Genomic DNA, 24,459 nt, shown 5'->3' with positions numbered 1-24,459 from the left:
GTCCTGCCAGCGCACCGCCTCAGTGTGAATGCCCCCGGGCGTTCACACTGAGACTGCAGGGGAGCCGTTTTGCAGGCACTTTACAGGCGCTATTTTTATCCCAAAAGCGCCTGAAAAACACCCCAGTGTGAAAGGGGTCCAACTGTTTTGCATCTGATTTTATCAGGCCATCATATATCATATATCGGCCGCCGCAATTTCAAAATATCAGCATCGGGCAGAGAAAAACCCATATCGGTCGACCTCTACATACTACACTAACCTGTTTACAGGACTTGCTCTCCTCATTACTCGGTTCTGCTTTCAGGGACGATTCCACAGCTGCCTCACATAGAAACACATGTGCTGATGCTGTCCAGCCCCTTGCGCTAGCGACCCACCCATTCTCTATTATTGGATAGTGGCCAGCCGGCTCTCTCTCACTCTCTGTGCAGCAACAGGATGGGAAGAGTCATGACATCACCCACCCTCCTCTTGTTTACAAAGGCAGGAGAGCTGCAAAATAAAAAAAGATAGCTGGGAGCAGGAGTGTCAGGGTGGCCAGCTGTCAGGCTGTTTCCACTGTGCTGTGGATTTTGCCGCCCTGGCGTCATAAGGCAAGTACTGCTCTGAACCCCACTGGTGGAGGAGGTGTCCCGCCCCCAACTGACGCCACTTCCGGTATCAGTTTTCAGCATTGGAGCATTTTTGCGAGTACCGATACGCTTGAAAATGCCTAGTATCGGTGCATCCCTAGAGGAAACCGTCCCTCCTAAAAGAATAAGGAGATCAGAAGACCTGCCCAACACCATCAGCACCAAAACCTAGGAAGAGGAGCCCAGTACCAGTACTGGAAGTACACGGCCAACCTGAAGAATTCAGGCCCAGTCCTACCTTCCCGATGCCCTAGCAAACACCTTATGGTTGCCTGCCAACTCAGGATCTGCTATAATCCACCCTTTCACTGCACAGCCAGGTGTGCAGCCCAACACTTCAAATTTTTCCACAATTGGACTATTTTGATTTGTTTTTCCCCGGAAGATTTGTTGCAGTATATTGTGGACTAAAATCTCTATGCAGAGCAATTTATTGCTGCCAACCCTAATTTGTCCTACGGCCCCTATGTTCCAATGGCAACGTCTCACACTAGACAAATACAAATTATTTTTGGGCCTTATTTTTAATATGGGGCTTACAAAGAAAAACTAACTGTATGCTTACTGGTCCACCAACCCCATATATTCTGCTGTCATGTCCAGGAATGCTACGATAAGATTATGCGTTTCCTACATTTCAATGATGATTATTCGCACTGCCCTTCCCCAAGATCATCCCAACCACGATGAATTGTATAAGACTCGCCCCCTAATAAATTATTTTACCAAATGATTTTCTGAAGCGTTTATCCCCGACCAAAATATTTGTGTAAACGGATCCCTTATCCACTTTACTGGCCGGCTGCAGTTCAAGCAGTATATCCCAAGTAAGAGAGTCGGGTACAGGTTGAAATTAAAAAAAAAGTTGTGTGATCGAGCCACTGGATGTGTGTACACCTTCCGGATTTATGAAGACAAGGACTGCCAGCTCCAGCCCCGTGAGTGCCCCACATATATATAAGAACCAGTGGTAAAATTGTCTGGGACCTCTTAGAAAAAAAAAAGAGAAGAGGATACCACTTATATGTAGACAATTACTACAGCAGCTTGCCTCTTTTCCCATCACCTGTATCGTAAAAAAACCCTGGCCTGCGGTACCTTCCAAAAAAAAAAGGGGAAGGGCTTCCCATAGAGTTTACTATTAAAACGGCTACAAAAGGGGGAATCTGCATTTAGGAGGAATGAGGAGGTGATGGCCATGAAGGGGCAGGACAAGAAAGACGTTCGCATGACTACCATTCACAATGACACCTTGGTCGCGGTTCAGAGAAGAAGTGGCATTGTAGTAAAGCCTGAATGTGTCCATGACTACAATCTGTATATTGGGGGGGGGGGGGGTGGCTGGATTTAAATGATCAGATGCTACAACCACCTTTTTTAACCCGCAAGTCCTGTTATTGGTATAAGAAAATTGCATTTCATCCGTTTCATATGACCCTTTTCAATTAATTTGTCTGCTATCAAAAATCACCCAAAAACCATACAGCGTGAAGAGGTGTTTGTTTACTTTTCTGTCCTAGCTCGGAGGCAAGCCATGTTAGTGATTGGACACCCATGAGTAGGGATAAGCTCCAGCGTGTTCGCACAGTCCACGTGCAGAGCCCGCCAGGCGCTGCGCTAATCACAGGCAGGAAGACATTGTCCCGATGTTCGGCTGCAGAGATCGGGAAACGTCTCCCTGCCTGTGGTTGGCGCAGCACCGTGCCGACTTCCTGGCGGGCTCTGCACGTGGACTGTACGAACACACCTGAGCGCATCCCTACCCATGAGATGTACAGACTCCCCTGCACAGCAGAGATTGGCATGTGCCCCAATATAAAGCCTGTGCACCTGTCCCTGCGTACCTGTGTGGGTGATTCTGTACAGCCGATGCGTGTCCATTCATGAACATTACCTGCCTGTACGCAGTTCAGAAAACAGCTCTTTACACTGTATGGAGCCAACCCGGGTCAATGAGCCCAAACTATGTGGCATATGTGAAGAACACAACCCAATGGTGAAATGTGATTTCCTTCATTAGGTGCTCTTCCATTAGATAAGCCAGGACAGAGGCACCACAACAACCCTGACCTCACCATATACAGACACAGGGGATTATATCAATGTCATGCACGCAGGAACTCCAAAATGATACATTGATGTATGAACCTGCCATCCCGGAAACACACAACACTGTATCATAGTGGAGCACGGTGCAGCCTATGCTGTCCATGTCTCCCACAGTCATGGCCTGTGTGTTCGCCACTCACCCGCTCTCAGGCCCCGCCAACCACCGCCGGGCCCTGAACCCCCCCTTCTCATCGGCCTGTCGGTGTCTTCCGCACTCGGACACCTCAGGGGGGAACCTCTTCTCGGTGACACCGATGTGCCCCCCCAAACAAGCTTTGGCACAACCAACCAATCAGCGTACACGTCCTAGCGCGCCTGCCTGCGTCACCGGAGCGCGCCTCATCCATGCACGGGCTTTGGCGGGAAGGCTTGTCTGAGGCGGAGGGAGTAGTAAGGGGGATGATCCGCTATCCTTGTGACAGGGATGACACCTTCCCAGTGCTATCGCTGAGAATTAGCTATGTGTATAGTGTCAGCTTATGAAGTAAGACGGTTCTTATTAGTATTGTTGGTTCTGGCTAAGCTATTTGTTATTCATATATTTAAAGTAGAAATAAACGTAAAACTTTTTTTAGTTGTGGACAAAGTGGAGAACATTAGTACACCTATTAGGTTTGCATTACTGTCTCTGCTCCTCCCCCCCTCTCTATTGGTCTTGTTTACCATTGTCATTGAAAGTGAAAGTAAAAGAAAGACTGCTTGCAGGTGTTCTATCAACAAATGCCTCAATTTAAAAAATGCCCCCACGCATGCTCAGTAACAAACGCCACTCCAGCTGAAATGTTGATCAGCTGGCGTGACGTCAGCGCATGCACAGATTGTCAGAGGCATTATCTGACACTATGCAAACAGCGGGAAAACGTACTTGTCAGATTGATCCTCGCTGTTGCGTTGTGGGTTTGTTGAAGGGCGGGTTTTGTGTGTGTTGCAACCTGCCCTTATACACAGACGAACCCCACCATTAAACACAGCAAACCCATCTTGCAACACAGACAAAACCTGCTCTTCAGCACATGGAAAACTCACCCTGCAACAGCGAGGCACAATTTGACAAGTACCACCCCCCTCTGTTTGCATAGCTTTGAATACTGCCCGTCGAATACTGTCTCCTGTTAAAAAATGCCTCAGACGATCTGTGCATGCGCTGTGTTTACATCACACCAGCAGATCAACATATCAGCTGGAGTGACGTTTGTCACTGTGCATGCGCTGACCCATCGGAGGCAGTTCACGTTAGAACACCGGCCACCCCAAAAGCTGATTTACTGCTACAGGGCAGCCATTCTGTGCAGAATCGTGTGTGTGTAAATATATATATTATTATTATACAAGATGTATATAGCACCAACAGTTTGCGCAGGCTTAACAAAAAGAAGGTAGACATTACAATTACATTACAATTTGGTACAAAAGGAATCAGAGTGCCCTGCTTGCTACAGCTTACAATCTAGGAATATATGTAGCGCCACCCCAGAACGAGCCGCTTGGTGAATTTCGATTCTCTGATCTCCGCCTCAACTCCAAGAATGACCTCAGCCCCTCTGACACACCTGGTTAAATAAAATTACTGAAAACACATTTAAAGCGGGGGTTCACCCTATAGTAGCGTAGTATGCCTGTCTTAATTTTTTTATCCCCGTACTCACTGTGTAATCGTACATAGAAGATTCCGACTGCCCACGGGGAATGGGCATTCCAATCCAGACGGAAGGTGATTGACGGCCGGCTCTGGCGCGTCACGATTCTCCGGAAATAGCCGAAATAGGCTTGGCTCTTCACGGCGCCTGCGCATAGTCTGTGCGCAGGCGCCGTGAAGAGCCGAGACCTACTCCGGCTGTCTTCGGGGAGCGTGACGTGCCAGAGCCGGCCGTCAATCACCCTCCCTCTTGAAAGGAACGCCCATTCCCCGCGGGCAGTCGGAATCTTCTATGTACGATTACACTGTGAGTACGGGGATAAAAAAATTAAGACAGGCATACTGTAGCTCGCGCTACTAGGCCGAATTTTATGCTAAAAAGTTGTTCTGCAGGGTGAAACACCGCTTTAAGGACACATGCAGTAAATACCGTTATCCTGGCTGTGGACTTATCCCAATAATAGACACACACCTGGTAGTGATAAAAAAGTTGAATATATTAGCACGGTTTAAGGGTCCTTTCACACGTGCGGACCGTTTTTTAGGTCCGTTTTTTTCCTTCAGTTGATCCGTTTTTTCGTCAGTTTTTCATCCGTTTTTCATCCGTTTACATCCGTTTTCCGTCCGTTTGCATCCGTTTTTGCATCCGTTTTTACTTCCGTTTTTTTTTTTGTTTTGTTTTAGCTTTATTTCATCAGCTTTTCAAGAATTTTCCCATAATTCTTTGTTTCCCCAAGCGTGCATTGTGCTTTCTTCTTGCTGTATATTAACAGCAGGCTGTTTGCTTCGTGATCAATCGCTGCACTTGCTTATAAGATGGATTTCGGGCAATATTGTGATGATGTGACATCATTTGTCATGTTATATTATATGAGGAGAGAAAAAAGCAGGACCAGAAACATGTCTGCGAGGAGACGCAGGTACTGGTCACATCCCATGCTGCTCAAGAGACCAACAGAGGGTTTTTTTGCTCTGCAATACGCAGATTTGCGACGGTACCCTCAAAAGTTTTTTTAATTTCACCAGGATGAATCTTTCAACTTTTGATTATTTGCTAGAAAAGTTGCATCCAAGGTTATACCGGACAAACACAGAAATGAGACGTTCTGTGCCTCCAGAGGAGCGACTTCTCCTTACCCTCAGGTAAGCCAGCCAGCCTTTTTGCTTGATTATCCACTTGCTAACTGGGCACATAAACCCCCTTCGTTTCCAGGCGAAATTTCAGCTTCCCGCACTGCGTCGCTTTAACTGACAATTGCGCGGTCGTGCGACGTGGCTCCCGAACAAAATTGGCGTCCTTTTTTCCCCACTAATAGAGCTTTCTTTTGGTAGTATTTGATCACCTCTGGGGTTTTTATTTTTTGTGCTATAAACCAAAAAAGAGCGACAATTTTAAAAAATATATATATTTGTTTTACTTGTTGCTATAATAAATATCCCAATTTAAAAATAAAAACATTTATTTTTTCTCAGTTAAGGTTCATACGTATTTTTGTTAAAAAGTTATAGTGCCTACGAAATGGGGAACAGATTTATGTATTTTTTTTAATAGTAATGGCGGAGATTTGCAATTTCTTGGTCAAGGCTGCGATATTGCGACAGACGTATCGGACACTTTTGACACAATTTTGGGACCATTCACATTTATACAGTGCTATAAAAATGCACTAATTACTGTATAAATGTGACTGGCAGTGAAGGGGTTAACACTAGGGGGTTGAGTAAGGGGTTAAATGTATTCCCTCATTGTTTTCTTACTGTGTGGGCGGAGGGGGGTGACTGGGGGAGGTGACCGATGCTGTGTCCCTATGTAATGGGACACACATCGGTCTCCTCTCTCCCTCACAGCACGTGGAGCTCTGTGTTTACACACCGAGCTCCACGTCCTGCTGTGTTACCGACGATCGCAAGTGTCAGGCGGACATCGCGGCCGCCAGGCACTCGCATCGGCTCCCAAGCGATGCGCCGGGCACGTTGTTTCCCCGCTGCACGCCCCCAGTGGCGCGCACAGGGAACAACAACAACAGGACGTCCATAGACGTCCACCCGGCACTTGAGAGCCGCGCTGTGGACGTCTTTCGACCATAGCTTGGATCTCAAGTGGTTATGCCCTGTGTAATGTTGGATTCCTTTCATAATGGATTCCTTTCATAATATTTCTTCTATTCTTCACAGGTTTCTTGCATCTGGAGTATCTTATACTTCCTTAAATCATTTTTTTTTTGTTGGGAACCTCCACAATATCGGGAATTGTTCATGACACTTGTGAAGCTATATGGGAGGAGCTTCGATCCTCTGCAATGCCAGTTCCTGACACATCCATGTGGCAGGAAATCGCAAAAGGATTTTGGGAAAAAACACAATTCCCTAATTGTGTGGGAGCCCTGGATGGAAAACACATCAGAATCCAGATGCCACCTGGATCCGGCTCTCAATATTATAACTACAAAAAATATTTTTCCATTGTGCTAATGGCAATCTGCGACAGCAATTACCGGTTTGTAGCAGTGGATATAGGGGCATATGGGTCTAATGCAGACGCCGGAGTCTTTTCAGCATCACACATGGGGAGAAGACTACGGGAGGGACAATTTAATTTGCCATCTGAGAAACCACTCCCAGGAACTGAAGGACCAGATCTGCCACATGTTATTGTTGCTGACGAGGCATTTGGACTGTCCCACCATCTTTTAAGGCCTTATGCCAGGCACAATTTAACCAACTCGAAAAGAATTTTCAACTATAGGCTGAGTCGTGCAAGGCGCCTTATTGAATGCACCTTTGGGATTTTGAGCAGCAAATGGCGAATATTTCATTCCACAATACAATTGAGCGTGGAGAATGCCCAACTGGCAATCCAAGCCTGCTGTGTCCTCCATAATGTAATCCGGGAGAAAGAAGGGATTTCTTTTGAGGAAGAAGACGAGATCGACTTACCCTCTGTACGCTTTAACGCACAGCGACCCAACAATTCTGCCATTACCATGCGTGATCAATTTGCACATTTTTTTATGTCCCCTGAAGGAGAGGTTCCGTGGCAGTATCATCATGTGTAAAAACCTTCACGAGCCACTATAGTATGTGCACCTTGCTATCAACCATTTTTGAGCCCTTGATGCTAACCTGCATGTTCTTTGTTTTCCCACTGAAAATGATAATGGTGACTTCTATCAGTGTGTGTTTAAGCTGAGAATTTTCATTCTCCTAGTGTGATCATCACAGACCCTATGACCATCCCATTATTTTATATCACTAAAGCATATAGAAACTTACAACACTGTTAAACCTTGCTACAAATAACTTAAAGGAGTTGTAAATCATTTTTTTTTTTGCTGAAATGATTGTGCCGAATAGAGCCGAGCCGACCCGAGCTTCCTTCGGGAAGTCGTGACGCGCTGTGTGCGCCGTCGTTTAGCATGTCAATCAATTGGCATGACAATAGGAACGCCCACTCCCGCGGGATTCCCTACCCGGAAGCCGCGGTGAATTCTACGGCTAAACGCTATCTACGGCAAAGAAAAAAAAAAGGTCAGTGTCATTTTATATGCAGGACTGGGCTGGATGTAGTGTTAGAAATGTTTTATAGGGTGAACCTCCACTTTAACTGATTCCTTTTAAAAACAATTAAAAATAGATAAAAATCAATCATATAATGTACCTGTAGTTTCTAGTTTCGTTTTTGCATGTTGTTTCCTGCTTCTCTGCTGTACAGAGCCAAAGAGCCAATACAGGGCAGTGATGGTTTGGAAAACGAAACTGATTGGTGCTGAGGGGTTTTAGACACACAGTAATCACACCTCCTTGATTAGTGACCACAGAGAGAAAGCTCCCAGTACTGTGGTTATCAGGAAACAGACAACCAGGAAGTGTGGAGATCAGAGAAGAATTATGCCGCGTACACACGATCGGTTATACCGATGAGAATGGTCTGATGGACTGTTTTCATCAGTCAAAACCGATCGTGTGTGGGCGCCATCGGTTATTTAACCATCGATTAAAAAAAAGCCAACTTGTTTTAAATTTAATTGATGGATTCCTAACCGATAGAACAAAACCGATCGTTAGTAGGCACGACCATCGTTTAAAAATCCACGCATGCTCAGAATCAAGTCGACGCATGCTTGGAAGCATTGAACTTCGTTTTTTTCAGCACGTCGTTGTGTTTTACGTCACCGCGTTCTGACACGATCGTTTTTTTAACCGATGGTGTGTAGGCACGACTGTCCACCGGTCTGTTCTTAGCGGATGGACTGATCGTGTGTACGCGGCATTACAGCAACTTGAGAGCAAAAACTAACAATGAGGACATGAAAACAGCACCGCATTAAGGTAAAGGAAGCTATTAAGATAAAAAAAAAAATTCCTTTACAAACCCTTTAATACATTAGAAAAGACAACCTTCAATATTTGGCAACTGCAGGTAAGGGGTAATTGGTGTCTGCATGCAGTGTCAGTATGGTGTCAAGAAGGATGTTGGGTTTGCACCCTCTCATCAGTCCTCGGTGCGATGACACAACGATAATCCCAGGTGCTTGTTCAGGCTCTTGATGCTCCTAGCAATGTTGTAAGGCACTGGATTTCTTGCTGATGGCCGAACGATAGAAGTGGACCACGTGGCTGTCTCTTCTTCTGGCTCCCCTCAAGCGTCCTCACTCCTGACTGTCTCCAGGCAGTCTCTGGAAATGCTTGGTTTTCTCCCCCTCTAATGCTGCCAGAGTCTCTCTCTCTGTCTCCTCAGTCTCAAAGGTTTTCCTCACACCTGTCACCTCACTACACTCTTTCTCTCTCTTCAGACCACTCTCCTTATTCTCCTCACAGACTCTTCTTCCCAGGCTTCAGGATATCCCTCCTCCTCTGTTAAGGCACACTCTCTCTCCTCACTCTGGCCCCTCAGTTTCTTCCCCTCACACACTCCTCCTCTCCTCACTGTTAAGTGTCACTGTGTCCAAGCAAAGGACTTTTTGAGCCTTGGTATCTCCCTCTCTGATGCTGGTACCTCAGACAGCTCTCCTCAGATGCTTTTTACCTCAGACAGTTCTCCTCACTGTCTCTGCCAGCCCTCTCTCTCCCTTTTACCTCAGTAGTCCCCTCTCCTAAGCCTCCTCAGCACTTCATGACACTCCCCTTTTTTTCAGTCAGTCTTTTTGTTTGAGTGTACTGTAAGGACACTCTGTCTCCATCTTGTGGCCAAAAGGAGAAATTGCATTACTATAAAATGCCTGCTACATATATATATAATTATATATATATATATATATATATATATATATACATATATATGTGATTCTGCACTTCGGGGAAGGGGGCGCACAGCTTCTGCTGTGATTAGTCACAGCAGATGCCGATCAGTGGGTGGCGGCCAATGGATGTCCGCCACCACCCACTGATCAGCAGGGAGACAGGCTGGATGGAGCTCCGCATATGCAAACAATGCAGAGCTTCGTTCTGAGGCTCGATTCACACCTATGCATGTTGCTTTTGCATGTTTCTGCAGTGCTTTTTGCAGTGCTTGCCGCGTTTTTCGACACACGTTTTTACTGCGATTTGTATTTTGATTTTTTTTAACCTGTATATAACTGGTTGCTAAGGAAATGTAAAAAAAAGAATTGCCGGCTTAAAAAAAAAAAATAGAGAAAAAAACAGCATGAGGTCCCCCCCCAGGTCCATACTAGGCCCTTGGGTCTAGCATGGATTCGGAGGGGACCTCCACACCAAAATGTAAAAAAAAATGGCGTGGGGGTCCCCCCAAAATCCACACCAGACCCTTATCCGAGCAGGCAGCCCGGCAGATCAGAAAAGGGAGGGGACGTGCGAGCGCCCCCCCTCCTGAACCATTCCAGGCCGCATGCCCTCAACATGGGGGGATGGGTGCTTTGGGGCCAGGTGGTGGTCCAGTGTTCTGCCGACGACCCTCCTCCGATGCTGCGTCCCGCTGATCTGTTGCCGCTGATGTCCTGCATTACTTAAATAACGACGGGGGCGTGGCAATCGGATTATGTAATCCGGATGCCACGCCCCCTTGTGACGTCAGGGCCCCATCATGCCTTGGGCTGTGATGTCACACGGAGGCGTGGCCCCTTGGTAACGTAATCCGGTTTCCTCGCCCCCGCCGTTATTTAAGCAATGCAGGACATCGGTGCCGACAGATCAGCGGGAAGCAGCATTGGAGGAGGGTTGTCGGCGGGAGCGGTGGCAGAACACCGGACAAAGAAGACAGAAGTGCGGAAGAAGGAGCAGGGGGAGAAGGAGAAGACCAGAGGATGAAGATGGAGAAAGACCGGAGAAAGAAGCAGAGAAGAAGAAGAAGAGCCCCCCCTGCCCCAAAGCACCATCCCCCCATTTTGAGGGCATGCGGCCTGGTATGGTTCATGAGGGGAGGGGCACTCGTTCGTCCCCTCCCTTTCCTGACTTGCCGGGCTGCATGCTCGGATAAGGGTCTGGTATGGATTTTGGGGGTCCCCATGCCATTTTTTTAAACATTTTGGTGTGTGGGGTCCCCTCAGAATCCGTACTAGACCCAAAGGCCTGGTATGGACCTGGGGGGGACCCCACGCTGTTTTTTTTCAAGATTTTTATTTTAGTCTTCATTTTTTTTTTAACATTGAGTTGGAAGCCAGCTGAGAGCTGATGACACATTGGTTGTTAAGGGTGCGACAGCCGGCTTCTCGACCCCCTCCTTATACAGTGTAAAAAAATCACGCAAATCACTGCAAAATCCCATTAAAAATGCGATACTTGCGTTTTGGATGCGGGTCCATTGAATTCTATTACATTGATGTGAACATGTTCCATAGGGAAACCATGTTAAAAAAATTCCCTGCACTTCTGCAAAATGCATCCAAAAACGCATTAGTGTGAATCAAGCCTGGGAGAGTGAAAGTGGTGGACTTTGTATCCTTGCTTTGCAGGGAAGAGAATCGAGTAAATCCCTTAGTAAAAGCACCTCACAGTACAAACAAAAACACTAGTTAGGCATACAGTTAAAGTGTTACTAAACCCAGGACCCTGCATTCACTATATCTGGTCTCCCACAGTACACAGAACATGGAAATGCAATTATTTTTGTAAATATAAACTGCTAAATACTTGTGTCTGACTGAGCACTGGCTAAAGCTTGTAGGAGAAGTTTTCATTCTCGTCTGACTGTCCTAGGATAATTTTTTCTTGGATATGTTTTATAGCAGAAAGTAACAAATATATACATATAAAAAAAAAAAAAGAAAATCCCATAGCACAAAATAGACAAACCCAGTGGTGCTCAAATGCCACCAAAAGAAAGCTCTATTTGTGGGTTTATTTTTTTTTTTAAATGAATTGATGTACAGCATTGCATAACCCTGCAGTGCTTAATAGCAAAAATGGCCTGGTCATGAAAGGGGAGTAAATCTCTAGAGGTCAAGTGGGTAATAAAGGGGAAGTAGAACACAAATGGCAAACATGAATCAGGACTTTTCTGGCACATTTTGTTTACATGTAACAATCGGTAATTATTGCTAGATTTCTTAAAACCTCCAAACATTAGATATTTTTAAAGCAGAGGCCTTAACCACTTAAGCCCCGGACCATTTTGCAGCTAAATGCCCAGGCCAGGTTTTGCGATTCGGCACTGCGTCGCTTTAACAGACAATTGCGCGGTCGTGCGACGTGGCTCCCAAACAAAATTGGCGTCCTTTTTTCCCCACAAATAGAGCTTTCTTTTGGTGGTATTTGATCACCTCTGCGGTTTTTATTTTTTGCGCTATAAACAAAAATAGAGCGACAATTTTGAAAAAAATGCAATATTTTTTACTTTTTGCTATAATAAATATCCTCCAAAAACATATATAAAACATTTGTTTTCCTCAGTTTAGGCCGATACGTATTCTTCTACATATTTTTGGTAAAAAAAATCGCAATAAGCGTTTATCGATTGGTTTGCGCAAAATTTATAGCGTTTACAAAATAGGGGATAGTTTTATTGCATTTTTATAAAAAAAAATTTTTTTACTACTATTGGCGGCGATCAGCAATTTTTTTCGTGACTGTGACATTATGGCGGACACTTCGGACAATTTTGACACATTTTTGGGACCATTGTCATTTTCACAGCAAAAAATGCATTTAAATTGCATTGTTTATTGTGAAAATGACAGTTGCAGTTTGGGAGTTAACCACAGGGGGCTCTGTAGGAGTTAGGGTTCACCTAGTGTGTGTTTACAACTGTAGGGGGTAGTGGCTGTAGGACTGATGTCATCGATCGAGTCTTCCTATAAAAAGGATCACTCGATCGATACGCCGCCACGGGGAAGCCGTGTTTAAATACGGCTCTCCCCGCTCTTCAGCTCCGGGGAGCGATCGGGACGGAGCGGCTATAAACGAATAGCCGCGCCGTTGTCCCGGATCGCTCCCCGAGGGAATCCGCCCGCAGCAGAGGGGGCCCCGATCGGACCCCCCACCCGCTAGAAGGCAAGGACGTATATATACGCCCATCTGCCTGTCCGTGCCATTTTGCGGACGTAAATAGTCGTGCGGCGGGCGTTAAGGGGTTAAAGAATTAATTTTGGGTTTTGCGATTTTATTTTTTTTAAAACATTTTTTGGAAAACATACACTTATTTTAAATTTGAATGAAAAAAAACACAATACATAATCCAATTTTTTGGTAAAATATAAAAAAATATGATAAACCGAGTGAATACAAAAACATACTTGGGGGGCACACCCTAAAAATGCTTTACATCTAAGATGGTGCTGCTATTTTCTTGTTAAAAAAGATGGTGCTGCTGTTGTAAATGAATGTGATAAGCATAATGATAATCAAAAAATTCCTCTTTTCTATGCATATTTTCTAAAATGTGGAGAGCCGTTTTTAAGCTGCAAAAAAAACGCTCAGAAAAGTGGCTGTATTGGCTGTATTGCCGTCGAAATGACTGGAGAACACAGAAATGGCGGATACCCTCTTCTCCCACACATCCTGAAATATGCAGAAGTGAAGATAGGCCAGAGGACAACCAAGCTTAAATCACGTTGTACTCTTTTTGTATTTCAGCCAATCAGATGTGCTTTTTTAGATTTATATTAACATAATAGTGACATATCATGCTGTGTGTGAAAAGGGCTTAGCACTGCCTGTAATAAACATAGATAAGAAAGCTGTTGAACTGAACACATGTATCAGAGCCTCACTTTCAGTGTGCACGCATTTTATCTACACTTCGGACCAGCAGTATTAACCCTTTTTAGGTATACTACCTGTACACTATAAGACCAAAGACAATACAAAACAGATTACAGCGCACACATGCAAAATTACATTTATCCTGCAAGGCTAGTTAAAAACACCTGAACATATTAAAAAATATGGGGGTTTGGTCACACTATATGGTCATATAGTGCTAAGCCCACTTACTGCGACAAAGTTTCCCCCGAATTAGTGGGTCCTAACCTAGTAATAGAATGAAAGAACCGAGTAAATAGACACCAAATATGTCATGCTTTAAAATCATGCACACCCATGCAACCGCGACAAACTACGTAAATGTTACTGTCCATTAGCGACGTATTAAACAAAACCGATCCGGACTTTATTTGGCTCTTTCCGATCAGCCGGTAGAAGTGCCAGCTGGCCAATCGGGACTCCCAGAAGGTGGCGGGGGTGTCCCCTCCCACTGCTTGTAAAGGCAATCCAGCAGTTACCCACTAGGATTGCTTTTACAAGAGAGCCGACTGGCGGCAATAAAAAAAACGGTACCGGCAGGCTTCATCCAGTTATAACTACTCGAAGTCCAGTGGCATATCATATCTATGAAATTGTATTTAAACTATGTAACATAAAGACCTTAAAAGAGAAGTATGGTTTTATTTTTTTGGGCTAATCATACTTACCTAGGTGTAGGGGTGCAACGGATCAAAAAACGTATGGTTCGGATCGTGTCACGGATCGGATCATTTTTCGTATCGGCAAAATAAAAAAAATAAAAAATCTCTCCCACTGTAATATCCACATCTCCCCCCCCCTCCTCTCAGTACAGAGACCCCCCCTCCTCTTAGTACAGAGACCCCCCCTCCTCTCAGTACAGAGACCCCCCCTCCTCTCAGTACAGTGACCCCCCTCCTCTTAGTACAGTGACCCCCCTCCTCTCAGTACAGTGACCCCCCTTTTCTCAGTACAGTGACCCCCCTTCTCTTAGTACAGTGACCCCCCTTCTCTCAGTACAGTGACCCCCCTCCTCTCATTACAGTGACCCCTCCCATCTCAGTACAGAGACCCACCCCTCCAGGTAGTACCGACAGACACTCCCCGAGCGGTGTGTCCCACGAGTGCGGGCTCCTCCTCTGTGGGTGTAAACAGAGGAGGGCCGCCGCCGGGTGTACCAAGATGGCCGCGGCTCCGGAGCTAGGCCGAAGCCGCGGCCTTTCCTAATGTTATTCCTGTGTCTCCGGAGCTAGGCCGAAGCCGCGGCCTTTCCTAGCGTTATGGTCGCGGCTCCGGAGGTAGGCCGAAGCCGCGACCATAACATTAGGAAAGGCTGCGGCTTCGGCCTAGCTCCGAAGCCGCCGCTGTAACATTAGGAAAGGCCGCGGCTTCGGCCTAGCTCCGGAGCCGTGGCAATCCGCGGATCACAGTGTGTTCCGATCCGAAGGGGGTGACCCGTTCGGATCAACTGTGATCCGTTGCACCCCTACCTAGGTGGATGCAGCATCAGACCAATGCTGCAGCTGTCCCCCACCATCTCTGCACTGAGAACCGAGCCACCGAACACCGCCAATGGCAGTTCTCACAGATCCCTGAGCAGAGCGATGCTGACTGTCAGTCAGCATCGCTTCTGCTCTGATCCTCCATGCTCATTGGAGCAATGAGCTGTGGGGGGGTGGGGAGTGGCCGTCTCAGCGGCTCGCTGAGACTGCTATTAATCAAGGCAGCTGATAGATCCAGATTTGGAAGTTGGGGTGACACACTGCCTTGACTGATGGCAGTGACGTCAGCGGAGAGCAGACTTCAGACCGCTGTCCGCTGAAAACGAGTCACAGGAGTGCAAAACGATTTGCACTCCTGTGACCCAGAAGAGAAGCCCAGCCTAAAAAGCTCAGGCTGGACTTCTCCTTTAATGAAAGATTTCTGAGTCTTTATGTAAAGTTTTAAATGATTTCAAGTTCTCTCAGCTGAAGACACAAAAATCCTGGAATATAAATCAAGTAACAGTGTTAATTTTGTCAACGGCCTTTTACAGTAACGAAACGAAAAATACATCACATTTTCGTCTACTGGCGAAAACTATGACGAAAATCAATTCCGTTTTCATTAACAAACAAAACAAAAATGCGAGACAGGGACATTGATGCCGCGTACACACAATAATTTTTCGACATGAAAAAAAACAACGGTTTTTAAAACGTCATTTAAAATGATCGTGTGTGGGCTGCACATCGTTTTTCGGCTTCTGAAAAATGACAAAAAAAAATCGAACATGCTGCATTTTTTCATGTCGTTTTTCAAAATGTCGTTTTTTGTGTTGTAAAAAATGATCGTGTGTGGGCAAAAACTACGTTTTAAACCCGCGCATTCCCAGAAGCAAGTTATGAGACAGGAGCGCTCGTTCTGGTAAAACTACCATTCATAATAGAGTAAGCACATTCATCACGCTGTAACAGACAAAAAGTGTGAATCGTCTTTTAATAACAAGGAATCAGCTAAAAGCAGCCCAAAGGCGAAAAGAACTTCCCCTTTAGAGTGCCGTTGTACGTGTTGTACGTCACCGTGTTTTGTTCATCATTTTTCAAAAACTATGGTGTGTGGGCAACGTCGTTTTTAATGATGAAGTTGGAAAAACAACGTTTTTTGGACATGCTGAAAATGACATTTTTTTTCATCCCGAAAAACGACCGTGTGTATGCGGCATGAGCCTTGTGAACTTATGGTTTCCAAGGAGCTATGCCTGCTTCTGCTCCCAGCAGGAAAGCGACTGTGCAGCTAGCATTACAGGCCTCTGAGTCCTCAGACGATCAACTAGAGCAGCACTGTGCATTACAGGCCTCCCGACGAGAGTCCCACTCCCGACTCACGACGATGACTGTCCACAGCAGAGAGCACTGTGGGTGTGTATGTACATTACAATTACAGGCCTGAGGCCTCCTCTCAGACTATAGTCCATCCAGAGCACTGTTTATGCATTACAGGCCTCCTCTCACCACCGGCATCCAGAGCATTGTACATTACAGGCCATCCCTCAGACCTGAGACCACCATCCAGCACTGTGCAGCATTACAGGCCTCTCAGAGTCAAAACATAATCCCAGAGCACTGTGCATTACAGGCCTTCCCTCAGACCACCATCCAGAGCCATGTACAGCATTACAGGCCTCCCAGAGCACACCACTTTGCAGCATTACAGGCCTCTCAGACCACCGTCCAGAGCACTGTGTAGCATTACATCCACTGTCTAGAGCACTGTTCAGCATTACAGGCCTCTCAGACCACTGTCCAGAGCCCTGTCTAGCAGGGCGCATAGATACAACGGCTCACCTTCGAACTTACAACGGCGTACGTGGAGATACGCCGTCGTAAGTCCACTGTAAATCTGGCCCAAAGGCTGTATCAGGATAGGACTCAATCTTCACACGACAATACCGCCAAAGGTAGAGGAAGATGTTCAATGTTTAAAGGTAATCACTCCCGAATTGTCAAACCATAACACCGATGTATGGAGAAAGGTAAACAGAAGAGGCACATAGCATAATACCGTAGGCACTGAATTTTAATAATGGTTATAAACAATTACATGAAAGTGGAAATAAAACAGCATATCGATCAATATGTACGTGGCAGCAGTGGAATCACCCGACGCGTTTCACAAAAACTTGCTTTGTCTGGGGGTATGCTTCCACTGATGCCGCTCTCACTTAAATCTGCAATCTGACCCTGGCATGTAAACACCCCCCGGGGTCCGTCCAATCGGAGACAACTTCCGAGTTAAAGGATCAATTGTATTAAAATGAAATCTCATGTAAGGAGCCAAATGAAGGTAAAAACAAATGAAAGAGCAAATTAAATGAATTAGTATGGCTTATAAACACACCTGTCAGTAGCGACAAGTATCTAAACCAGGGCAATAAGCACTTCCTAATTATCAGCCAATCGCGCATCACCGTGCGCTATAACAGCGGTGTCTGACAGGACTGTTGGCCAATCGCGCATCACATAGCGCCATAGAAATAACAAATGACGAGGCCAATTAACCGGACCAATGGCCCGGCCAATTACAATCATCGTGTGCTGTGGTGAAGTCACATGCCACATCACGTGGGCTGTGACTTCCTGTTAGATGTGACGCTTCCTGATGAGCCTGGGACGCAAACATGCGTTCCAGGCATATCGCACTTATGCTGCGGGATATAGAAGGCCCTGTCTATACGACCAAGGCGACTGGGCATGAGCCGCGGGGCACACACGCGCACGCTGACGCACACCAGAAGCCACGGTGGAGATCTCTACCGCACCTCAGAAATAAATAATAAAATTAATAGAAAATGGAATAAAGATAAAAGAAAAAATATTATATTACAAAAAATGAAAATATGCAAATGTGATAGAAAGGATACCAACAATTAGGATCGAACCTAGATCAACCTAGGTTAACTTCAGGATTTGTTAATAAACGAATTTATGTCCCACTCGACATTGAGACCCAAAGGTGTGTGTGTTTTCAACTCGTAGATCCAGAAGGTCTCGGGCTGAGACACACCGCGAGTCTTGGGACTACCCCTCCATGGGGGAATAAACTGATCAATTACGAGAAATTGTGTGCCAGATGGATTTCTGTTGTGATGTCTGTAGTGTCTGGGCACAGTATGGTGGGTATCTCCACTGAGGATGAGGGCTATATGCTCACCCACCCTCACGGAGAATGTACGAATAGTACGACCCACGTAATACTTGCCACATGGACACGTGATGAGGTAGACGAATAGTACGACCCACGTACTACTTGCCACATGGACACGTGTGTCCATGGTCCCACATGTACAAAAATGTTTAATGGGATATATTTTCCCTGTGGTGGAAGACCTGAATTCCAAACCTTTTACCCTCCCAGAAATGTTATGTTTACAAACAGTACATTTTTTACATGGATGGTAGTCCACCATTTGGTGGAAATAGGAAGGGCGAGTGGGAGGGTTGATGATGTTGGGTGCGATCTTACTTTGGAGTGTGTAACTGCAGAAATTGGCTTTGGGGAACTGATTTAATCCATGAAGGATGATAACAGCTATCCGTTGGAATAAAGCCGTTGCGGTCAGTCTTCTTAAAAAAAGTTTTGAACTGGAACTGATTGTTGACAATACTAATCTCAAGGTCTAAGAATTGTATCATCTCCTGACTAGCTGTATAGGAGAGGGAAATACCTCTGTCATTATCGTTTAAAATTACCCATGAAGGACTCAAGCAACGCCATGCTGCCATCCCAGAGGAGGAGGACGTCGTCTATATATCAGGCCCGCAGCACCAGTTCTCTGGTGTCGTGGGCATAGACGACATCCTCCTCCCACTTAGCCATAAAGAGATTGGCGAGGCTCGGGGTGTACTTGGCCCCCATGGCGACACCCCGTAGTTGAAGGTAAAACTGGTCGTTAAACCAGAAATAACTTCGCTTTGTGGCGAATTCTAGAAGTTCCATAATGAAATCGCTTTGAAAAGAAGCTAGCGTGTGGTCCTTCTTTAGATAATAATGTACAGCCTCAAGACCTTTATCATGTGGAATACATGTGTAAAGTGAAGCTACATCAGCTGTTGCCATGATGTAGTCACTTCGTATATCCACATTAGTTAGTTTCCTAATTGTGGCACCCGTATCACCTAGATATGATGGTGTACGTTTGACCAATGGCTGTAAAAAATTGTCAATGTATCGACCCACGCGTGAAGTGACGGAGGTCGACCTGGTGGATGTATGGGATCCTTGTGGACTTTGGGTAGATAGTAAATTGTGGGTATCCTGGGGACAGTGGGAACTAAAAAGTTTTTTTCTTTAAGATTTAGAATATCTCTACTAAAGCCCTTATCTACCAGACTCTGAAGTTCTATTTTAAACCGGGAGGTAGGATTGGTAGACAGCTTTTGATATGTGTTGGGCTCGTTAAGAATCCTAAACATCTCTGTTTCGTAGTCCATCTTATCTAAGATAACTATATCGCCACCCTTATCCGCAGGGCGGATAACTATATCCTTATTGTCACATAAGGATTTTAGACCAGCATTTTTTTCTGGATGGCGGTGTAAGCGCCTCTCTGGTATTTCTGATAACATTTTTAGGGACCTTGTCCTGAAAGATTTAACAGCAGCAGCGGGAACAGACGGGTTAAATAACGATGGGTTAGATAGCCCTGAATGTACAGTTCCGGATGTTGCCGCTCTGGGTTAGTTTCTAATCGGGTTGGTTATCAAATAACGTTGTATGTTTATTTTACGGATAAACTTTTGTACGTAAATAAAGGTACCAAATTTATCGAGTTTTTTTGGAGGGGCGAATTTAACCACTTACCCCCCGGACCATATTGCTGCCCAAAGACCAGAGTACTTTTTGCGATTCGGGACTCTGTCGCTTTAACAGACAATTGCGCGGTCGTGCGACGTGGCTCCCAAACAAAATTGGCGTCCTTTTTTTCCCACAAAAAGAGCTTTCTTTTGGTGGTATTTGATCACCTCTGCGGTTTTTAGTTTTTGCGCTATAAACAAAAATAGAGCGACGATTTTGAAAAAAATGAATATTTTTTACATTTTGCTGTAATAAATATCCCCCAAAAATATATAAAAAAACATTTTTTTTCCTCAGTTTAGGCCGATACGTTTTCTTCTACATATTTTTCGTAAAAAAAAATCGCAATAAGCGTTTATTGATTGGTTTGCGCAAAAGTTATAGCGTTTACAAAATAGGGGGTAGTTTTATGTCATTTTTATTATATTTTTTTTTACTAGTAATGGCGGCGATCAGCGTTTTTTTTTTCCGGTACTGCGACATGATGGCGGACACTTCGGACACTTTTTTGGGACCATTGGCATTTTTATAGCGATCAGTGCTATAAAAATGCATTGGATTACTATAAAAATGCCACTGGCAGTGAAGGGGTTAACACTAGGGGGTGGGGAAGGGGTTAAGTATGCCTGGGTGTGTTCTTACTGTGGGGGTGGCCTCACTAGGGGAAACACTGATCCACGGTTCATACATTGTATGAACCGAAGATCAGCATTTCCCCCGCTGACAGGACCGAGAGCTGTGTGTTTACACACACAGCTCTCGGTCCCCGCTCTGTAACGAGCGATCGCGTGTGCCCGGCGGCGATCGCGCCCGCCAGGCACACGCACGGGAGTCGGGGGCGAGCGGGGGGCGCGCGCGCGCGCCCCTAGTGGCGGCTGGGAGAGAGGACGTCATATTACGTGCTCTCGCCCAGCAGAGCCACCTTGTGGACGTATTTCGACGGTGCGCCGTCGGCAAGTGGTTAAGGCCTTTATCCAAAACCGATAATTCCTCCTGTGAGAAGACTTTGGTACTTAAAGCGGAGGTTCACCCTAAAACATTTTTCTACCTTTACATTGTGCTCGCTTGCAACAATGACAGAATGCGTTGTTTTTTTTTTCGCTGTACATACCTTCGTAGAGCTATTTTCCCCCACGGCTTCCAGGTAGTGAATCACGCGGGAGTGGGCGTTCCTATCCAGCAGGTGATTGATGTGATGACAAAAACTACCTCCCCCCGTCGCATAAGGAGTGTCACACATTGCCAAAAGAAGCCGAAACGGCGGTGTGCAGGCGCCGTATAGCGCCGACTCGCCATTCGGCTTCTTTCGGCAACTCGTGACGCTCCTTATGCGACGGGGGGAGGTAGTTTTTGTCATCACGTCAATCAACTGAATTTTTTTTTTTTTTTTTAAAGGGGTTGTAAACGAAAATGTTTTTTCACCTTAATGCATCCTATGCATTAAGGTGAAAAAACATCCGTCATTACCGCCCCCCCCCCCCCCGAGCCCCCGTTTTAATTACCTGACCCCTCGAAAGTCCTGCGCTCGCTCCCGTCATCCTCCTTTATTGGAAGCCTGGCAGTTGATTGGCTGCAGTGGATGGATTGAAAGCAGCACAGCCATTGACTGGCGCTGCTGTCAATCACATCCAATGACGCGGCACGCCGGGGGGCTGGGCCGAGTGATATATCACGGGAGCGTGCCCGAAACAGCTCCAAGCTTGCTCGCATATCTGTGTGAAGTTGTTGAGGGGAGGAGCCGAGACAGCTGCCAAGGGACCCCAGAAGACTAGGATCTGGGCCACTGTGTGCAAAACAAACTGCACAGTGGAGGTAAGTATAACATGTTTGTTATTTTAAAACCAAAACAATTTTTCCTTTACTGACCCTTTAAATTGTAATTTTTTTAAATTCATAGCATAACAAAAACCGTGGAAGTGATCAAATGCCACCAAAATAAAGCTCTATTTGTGGGGAAAAAAAGGACATATAACACGCAGCTTCATTTTAAGAGGGACGTTTCAGGAAAAAACGTAAATTTTATATAAAGTACTTTGAAGCAAAATAAGGGTCAGTGCCTATCAATGCAGCCTTGTCAGGGCCCATCTGCAGCCACACCATTGCCCATCAATGCAGCCTGATCAGTGTCCATTTACAGCCTTACCATTGCCCATCAATGCAGCTTCATCAGCGCCCATTTTTAGTCTAATCAGTGCCCACCCAATTGCAGTCTGAGGGGGGGTGGGACGAGTGCCATCAAAATACATAGAGCAAGGATCTACTGTTTACTCAGTGGCCTGTTTAATACGAAGTCCCGCCTTCTGGACCGGCTTCTATGATAGACAGAACACTGGTCCAATGCCGGTCCAGGAGATGAGACTACGTAGTACAGCTGCCACAGAGTAAACAGGAGATTATCGCTCTATGTAATCTGACGGCCCTGGTCCCCGTCCCCTCCGAGGCAGCCTAAATGCAAGTAACTGCGTATAACACTCACACACTTTTTGCACCCGATTTTCAGCGAGAAAAAGTGTGTGTTATACGCAGATAAATAGGAAAACATTTATTTGGGTATAGCGTTGCATGACTGCGCAATTGTCAGTTAAAATAACGCAGTGCCATATTGCAAAAATGGCTTTGTGTTGGTTTTCCATTGCATGGATTCATGTACACTCATCTCAACTAGTAAAGTTTTCCAAACTAATCTCAAATGTGCTGTAAATGGCATAAGGGTGTGTGTGGTGCATTTAGGCCGGGTTCACACTATTGCGAATTGGATGCGGTATAGCATCGCAATAGCAGGAGAATGTGAATGACTCTCTATATCTCCAATGCGGCTCCGGTGTGAAATTGCACAGGAGCCATGTGCGTCTTTTGGTCCGTTTTAGGTCTGAATTCAGCCCGAAATTCAGGCTGAAATTGGACCGGAAATAGAGAACCTGCTGGGAGCCGCATCGGCATCCAGTGTGAACGGACCCTTACACTGACATAAATGGAGGTGTACGGAGAGCAGTAAAGTCAGTCAAATGCTACATGCTCAATACATTTTGGCACGATGCGATGCTGACACAACAATGGGAACACTGTCTGCTGCAATGCAAATGACACAGAGGGGCTTATTTAAGGCAAATCCACTTTGCACTACAAGTACAAACTACTACAAGTGCATTGAAAGTGCACTTGGAAGTGTAGTCACTGTAAATCTAAAGCCCTGTACACACGATCGGTTTGTCTGATGAAAAAAAAAAAAAAAAATCCAAGCATGCTCAGAATCAAGTTGACGCATGCTCGGAAGCATTGAACTTAATTTTTCTCAGCACGTCGTAGTGTTTTACGTCACCGCGTTTGGACACATTTTTGACCGATGGTGTGTAGGCAAGACTGATGAAAATCAGCTTCATCGGATATCCGACAAAAAAATCCATCGGATTAGATTTCATCAGATATCCGATCATGTGTACAGGGCTTAAGGGGTAGATCTGAAATGAGGAGAAGCTCTGCTGATTTTATCATCCAATCATGTGCAAGCTAAAATGCTGTTTTTTATATTCCTTGCATGTCCCCCTCGGATCTACAGCCACTGCACTTCCAAGTGCACTTTGTAGTGCAAAGTGGCTTTGCCTTTAGTAAATAACCCCCAGAGTGTTAACAGGTGATGCTTTTGACGCGAACGTAAAGCCTTATGCACACTGGGCCTAAAAACATCCCTTTGACAAGCTTTTTTGTTTTCTCAGGCTGTAAAAGCATGTCTATGCAATGCAAGCCTATGTGACCATGCACACGTTGACATTTACAGGTGATTTAGAAAAGTGTTATAAAGGCTAAAAAAACAAAAAAACACCAAATGCATGTTTAGGAGAGGAGCTGAAGAGCAGAAAAAAGAGGAACGCACCTAAATAAGTTTGAGTGTTAATGCATTCCAATGGCCAGAATAAATTAATATTCTGACCAATGGAATACATTAAAGCCCAAACGTGTGATACACCTAAACACATATGAAATACACAGCTTTAAAGGGATAGTTCACCTTTACTACAAAACTTCTTATGCAGATAAGAGGCATCTGTAGGTCAAAATAAACTGTGTAGCTCTGACTAGATAAATAATGCCCTTGGTCTAGGCATAGTCCATTTACTTAATAAGCCTAAGGCCGCGTACACACCATCGGTCCAAACCGATGAAAACGGACTGAAGTTCAGTTTCATCGGTCCAAACCGTCCGTGTGTACGCCCCATCGGTCTTTTGTCCTTCGGACAAAAGTTAGAGAACTTGCTTTAAGATCGAACCGATGGACCGCTGACCGATAGGTCCAAACCGATGGTTAGTACACAAAAGCATCGGTTCAAAACCTGCGCATGCTCAGAATCAAGTCGACGCATGCTTGGAAGCATTGAAGTTCGTTTTTTTCAGCACGTCGTGTGTTTTACGTCACCGCATTCTGACCCGATCGTTTTTTGGAACGATAGTGTGTACGCACATCAGACCATCAGTCTGCTTCAGCGGTGAACCGATGAAACCGGTCCGTCGGACCATTCTCATCGGATGGATCGACCGTGTGTACGCGGCCTAACTGGAATACCTACAGCATAT

The 24,459-nt window shown here is 45.5% G+C and overlaps 1 protein-coding gene across 2 annotated transcripts in view; it reads right to left on the bottom strand.

The window, feature by feature from the left end:
• The window catches only part of CASP8AP2 (caspase 8 associated protein 2), a 52,263-nt gene extending 49,166 nt beyond the window's left edge, over positions 1-3,097 (bottom strand). Inside the window, exon 1 of one of the 2 annotated variants that reach the window (XM_040350096.1) lies at positions 2,885-3,097. The gene's annotated coding sequence lies outside the window, so the exon portion shown is untranslated. The remainder of the gene's footprint in view (positions 1-2,884) is intronic. The other variant, XM_040350097.1, reaches the window with a different exon arrangement.
• Between the last annotated feature and the right edge of the window lie 21,362 nt (positions 3,098-24,459).

This window comes from Rana temporaria, chromosome 4 (assembly GCF_905171775.1).
Source record: "Rana temporaria chromosome 4, aRanTem1.1, whole genome shotgun sequence".
Lineage (NCBI taxonomy): Eukaryota > Metazoa > Chordata > Amphibia > Anura > Ranidae > Rana > Rana temporaria.
Note: the sequence above shows the minus strand (reverse complement) of the source record. Positions and strands in the feature narration are given on the sequence as shown.